Below are 6,057 nucleotides of genomic sequence, written 5' to 3'. Positions count from 1 at the left end.
CCTCCTCTGGGCCACCCCCAAATCCTGCAACACCCCCACAGCCGTTCCCAGCTCCGCCCGCTGCCTGAGGGTCACCCCCAATCTCAGCCCCCCAGTATCCCCGCTCATCTCAGCCCTCCCTAAACAGCACCCCATAACGGCTGGCCCCGGCAGCCCCCCTAAATCCTCAGGACCCCCACACCCAGTCACCCCACAACCCCTTGTAAGATCTGCCCCAAACCACAGGCGATGCCCCCAGCCCCCCTTCTTTGGGCCAGAACACCCCAGTAACTCTGCCCCCCCTCCGAATCCACCCCCAACCCCGCCCCTCTGTCCGCCAACCCACCCTCGGCAGCGCCCCCACCTCAGCCCCCCTGAAACCATCCCAGACTCCCCATAGATCGGCCCCCTCTCAACTTCCCCCCCCGGGTCCTCCCCACAGCCCCCACCCACAGAATACAGCCCCCCCCATACCGACCCCCAGGGCTCCACCCTTAGCCCAGACCCCCGGGCCCCGCCCAGCGCCCCCCGGCAACTCCCAAAGAGTCAATCTCAGGCCCCCCGGGGTCCCTTCAGCCCGTAGCCCCCCCTTCAAGGATCCCCAAAATCCACCCCCCCCCTGTGCGCTCTTACCTCCCAGCAGGGTCCGGGGGGCGCTGGGTTTGGGGGGGTCTCTCTCGCCGGGGGCCCCCCGCCCCAGAATGCCCCGGGGCTGCTGCGGGGGCGGTTTCCTGCCAGCGACCCCCCCGATCCGGCTGCGCCAAGCGGGGGGGGACCCCGGGACGCGTCCGCCTCGCCCGCCACCGAGTGCAGCAGCCGCCCAGCCAGCCCCAGCCCAGCGCATTGTCTGGCCGGGAGGCGGGGCTAGGCAGGCCCCGCCCCGGCCCCGCCCATTCGGTCCACAGGCCCCGCCCACTCGGTCCACAGGGCCTTAAAAGGGGCGTGACTGGGCTCTTACTGGGCTTGATGGACTTGGGGCTTTACTGGGGACACCGGAGCTGGACTGGGGGGACAGACCCCCAACCCACGGGCAGCAGCCGGCCAGGGGAGCGCTGGGCCGGGAGTCGCAGGGCCAAGGACGTGGCCAGAGGGGCCGGGCGAGCCGGGAGTCAGGGCCCCTCCTGGGGGTGCCATGGGGCTGGGGGGGCTGCTCCTGGCCCTGCTCCTCCTGCCCCTGGCGCTGGGGCTGCTGGCACTGGGGCTGCTGGCGCTGTTGGGTCTCCAGCTGCTGCTCCTGGTGCCCACCCTGCGGGCGCTGCTGGCCCTGGGCTTGCTGCTGGCCGAGGGGGCCCTGGCCCTGGCCTGGCTGCTCCTGCTCCGGCGCCGCCCCCAGCTCGGGCTGCTTCTGCTGGGCCTGGCGCTGGGGAGCCGCTGGGCGGTGAGGGCAGGGGCTGCGGGTCGGGAGTGAGGGGCACCCTGCCCTGGGCTCCCCCCAGCTGTGCCGGTGCCCCTCACTCCCGACCCACAGCCCCTGCTAGCCCAGCCCTGCCCCCCCCCCCCCCAGCTCTGCCGGTGCCCCTCACTCCCGACCTGCAGCCCCTGCTAGCCCAGCCCTGCCCCCCCCAGCTCTGCCAGTGCCCCTCACTCCTGACCCACAGCCCCTGCCAGCCCGGCCCTGCCCCCCCAGCTCTGCCGGTGCCCCTCACTCCCGACCCGCAGCCCCTGCCAGCCCAGCCCTGTGATTCCATCAGTTCTGAACACAAGGAAACGTCTAACGGAGATTAATGGCTGAGGGCAGCCGGACTCGGGGGACACACTGGGAGCCGGACACACGCATTCTCTCTCAAATTCCTCTCCCAGTTCTGAGGCTCTTCCCATCCGACAAACCCAAGTGCCTTTATCTTACCTACCTGGAAATCTGCTATGGGCCAGTGCTAGCCATTCTAGGCCAGTAGTAGCCAATCCCTTAGGCTGCCTGGTGGTTTCCTTAAAAATAACTAACCTCCACTCACCAAAATAGTGTGTCCCTCCCCTGGGTCCTTCTGTGCCGAAGCCCAGCACCCAGGAGAGGTGAGAGCTCCTTGGATCATGGTACCACGGCGTTAACTCTGGAGCCTACTGACGGCAATGACAGATGGCAGCGCTCTTAGATGGGTTAGCACAAACATCTGGGGAGAAGCTTGGGCTGGTGTGTGTCTCTCTGCTGCCCCCTCGTGGCTGGTGTGTGTCTGCACACACTTGGGTCCCTGCTCCCCAGATGGCTGGTTGTGTCCGTCTCTGAGCTTGTTTGGCTCCAGGCCTGTTGTGCATTTGTTGTGGTGCCGTCTGTGGTTTGGCTGCCCTGCCGTCTGGGGCTCGTCTCGGGGGGGGGGGGAGTGTCTGTGCGTCCGTCTGTGTGTGTGAGACGTGTGTTGTCTCCTCGCACGCTCCATCTGTGCCTGGCCCCCGTCGTGTCTGTTCACGGCCGCCGCAGCTGCCTTCTTCCCCCTCGGGTGGAGCAGCTGCTCCGGGTGTGCGGCTGGCTCTGGGGGGTGGCTGGTGGGGCTGTGTGTGTCTGTGTGTGTGTGTGTGTGTCTGTCTGTTTATCTGTTCACCTCCTGGCTGTGCTGGGTTGAGGGGCCTCCGGGGCACAGGGCCGGGCTCACTCGTGTGTGGAGGGGGAGGCCCGGCCGGGGGCGGGGCTGCACTGCAGGATGGGTTCATGGCCCGGGGGAGCGCGTTCCCGCGTGTCGGTGTCGCGCTGCGGGGGGCAGAGCTGGGGGGTCCCTGGGTTGTGGGTGTGAGGCAGGTCCCGCCCCCCACACTGCAGGTCTCATCTCTGCCAGCAGGGGGCAGAAGAGACCCTTATCCCCCCTGGTCATTTAGAGCCAGCTCAGTGCCAGGGTTCAGTATGGCTGGGGGGGGGGGGCACAGTAACCCTCTGCCCCTGGGGGGCGCGGCTGGTCATCACACCAACTTGGGGGGCTGGGATAACAAACCCCATGTACCCCCCACCCACCCACGGGCCCTGCTGCCTGAGCCGAAACACACAGGAAAAAATCACCAGACAGACCCAGACACGGCCCCAGCTCTGCCGGTGCCCCTCACTCCTGACCCACAGCCCCCTGGTATCCCCCCCAGCTCTGCCGGTGCCCCTCACTCCTGACCCACAGCCCCCTGGTATCCCCCCCAGCTCTGCCGGTGCCCCTCACTCCTGACCCACAGCCCCCTGGTATCCCCCCCAGCTCTGCCCCCCCAGCTCTGCCGGTGCCCCTCACTCCTGACCCACAGCCCCCTGGTATCCCCCCCAGCTCTGCCCCCTGAGCTCTGCCGGTGCCCCTCACTCCTGACCCACAGCCCCTGGTATCCCCCCCAGCTCTGCCCCCCCCCCAGCTCTGCCGGTGCCTCTCACTCCTGACCCACAGCCCCTGGTATCCCCCCCAGCTCTGCCCCCCCCCCCAGCTCTGCCGGTGCCTCTCACTCCTGACCCACAGCCCCTGGTATCCCCCCCAGCTCTGCCCCCCCCCAGCTCTGCCGGTGCCCCTCACTCCCGACCCGCACCCCCTGCCCCCCCAGCTCTGCCGGTCCCCCTCACTCCCGACCCACAGCCCCCTGCCCCCCCAGCCCAGCCGGTGCCCCTCACTCCCGACCCGCAGCCCCTGACCCCCCAGCCCGGCCGGTGCCCCTCACTCCCGACCCGCAGCCCCTGACCCCCCAGCCCGGCCGGTGCCCCTCACTCCCGACCCGCACCCCCTGCCCCCCCAGCTCTGCCGGTGCCCCTCACTCCCGACCCGCAGTCCCCTGCCCCCCCAGCTCTGCCGGTGCCCCTCACTCCCGACCCACAGCTGCAATTACAGGATACTGAACAGGGCTGAGTGCACGTGGCAAACACTCCCGGCCCACTTGGCGAGCGTGTGTCATGTCCCCTCTAGTGCACGCTGTCCAAGGAGGATCGTGGCGGTGACTGGGCTGGTGAGCGACGGGGCGAGGCCCACACGTCTCCAGGCTCCGGAGGGACATCGCTGAATTGCTGAGGGCTCAGAGAAGACGAGTCCAGGCCTAGAAAAACCTGCCTCAGCGCAAGAGGCTCCCAGCACGTGATCGACGGGCTGGCAGGATCCCCGCTCTCAGGACCCACGTGGGGAAGGGAAACGTGAGAACGGGCTAGATTGAGCCAGGGTGTCTCTTGGAGAGACCCCGGCGTCAGGCCCTGGGCCCCAACGATAGCAGTGTCATCGGCCTTTCACTCAGGTCCCCAGCCCGCTGCCCCGCCTAGGGCTGGCAATCGAATTGCAGCGTTAATTGGCGGGCGCTGGGCTCTCATTAGCAGCATGACAGCGGGGGGAGGGAGCGATCGGGTGCCCCTGCCCCACCCCAGGCAGGAACCCACAGGCATTCGGAGCAAGGAGGGACAAGGAGGTGGACAGACGCCGGACGGACGGAGCCATGAACGCAGCCCTGGGCTTGGCCTTGCTGGGCGGGTTGCTCGCTTTGCCAGCCGGTGAGCAAGCGGGTCAGGTCTCAGCTCCGGACATCTGGGGAAAACTCAGTGGGGGGGCTACAGGTCGGGAGTGAGGGGCACCGTCAGACCTCGGGGGGGGGGAGGGCTGGGCTGGCAGGGGGCTGCGGGTCGGGAGTGAGGGGCACCGGCAGAGCTGGGCTAGCAGGGGCTGCGGGTCGGGAGTGAGGGGCACCGGCAGAGCTGGGGGGAGCAGGGCTGGGCTGGCAGGGGCTGCGGGTCGGGAGTGAGGGGCACCGGCAGAGCTGGGGGGAGCAGGGCTGGGCTGGCAGGGGCTGCGGGTCAGGAGTGAGGGGCACCGGCAGAGCTGGGGGGGCAGGGCTGGGCTGGCAGGGGCTGCGGGTCGGGAGTGCGGGGCACCGGCAGAGCTGGGGGGGCAGGGCTGGGCTGGCAGGGGCTGCGGGTTGGGAGTGAGGGGCACCGGCAGAGCTGGGGGGGCAGGGCTGGGCTGGCAGGGGCTGCGGGTCGGGAGTGCGGGGCACTGGCAGGGCTGGGGGAGCAGGGTTAGGCGAGCAGGGGCTGCGGGTCGGGAGTGAGGGGCACCGGCAGGGCTGGGCTGGCAGGGGCTGCGGGTCGGGAGTGAGGGGCACCGGCAGGGCTGGGGAGTGGGCAGGGCTGGGCTGGCAGGGGCTGCGGGTCGGGAGTGAGGGGCACCGGCAGGGCTGGGAAGGGGGCAGGGCTGGGCTGGCAGGAGCTGCGGGTCGGGAGTGCGGGGCACTGGCAGGGCTGGGGGAGCAGGGTTAGGCGAGCAGGGGCTGCGGGTCGGGATTGAGGGGCACCCACCAGTCCCATTAATAATTTTTTAGTCACGTGCTCTCGGGGCTGCTCCCTTTCACGTGGGTTGCGCTGCCCCCTGGTGGCCGCTCTCGCCAATTGCAGCCACTGCACACAGACTGGACACCTGGGTCCCAGTCCCCTGCCCGGACGCCTGGGTTCACTCATCCTCTCCCTCCCCTCTAGGGGAGGCCTTGCACTGCTACACTTGCCTGTTCCCCACCATCGCGCCCCTGGACTGCCTGAAGTTCGTCACCCCCTGCGCCCCGACGCAGCGCTGCCTCAGCTCCGTCGTCATGGGCCGCCGAGGTCAGTCTGGCCGGGGGGAGCGGGACACAGCGGGGCCTGCGGAACTCCCTGCTACTGGATTTCAGCAGCACAGCAGGGAGCCAGGGGGCTGAGCCGGGGTTACTGGGACGGTTGATGGTGGCAGCGCTGGGATCCCGGCCGTGGAGGATGGGAAGGGGTGGGTGGCTGCACTTGGTCTCCATCTCATCCCTCCCTCCCCTGCCCCCCAGGTGCCCTGGAGCTGGTCGTCTATGAGAAGAGCTGTGGGGAGGCCAAGCTCTGCGGGGCCCGGGGGACGCGCTGGCTGCTGGGGGCCAATTTCACCTACTCCACGGCCTGCTGCTCCAGTGACCTCTGCAACGGAGGGGCCCACCCGGCCTGGGGGGCACTGGGGATCGCCCTGCCCCTCGCCCTGCTGCTCTGACACCCCCCAGAACTGCTGCCCGAGGCCTCAACCCCTGACCTGGCTCTGAGAGCCCCCCCGCACCCAGCCCTGGGACCCCTCCCATCCTCCAGCAGCTCTGAGACCTTCTCTCTAACCCCCGCCCACCATCCCAGCTCCTTCTCAGCTCCACTGC

This window comes from Malaclemys terrapin, chromosome 13 (genome assembly GCF_027887155.1).
Source record: "Malaclemys terrapin pileata isolate rMalTer1 chromosome 13, rMalTer1.hap1, whole genome shotgun sequence".
Taxonomy (NCBI): Eukaryota; Metazoa; Chordata; order Testudines; family Emydidae; genus Malaclemys; species Malaclemys terrapin.
This window is presented reverse-complemented; position numbering follows the sequence as displayed.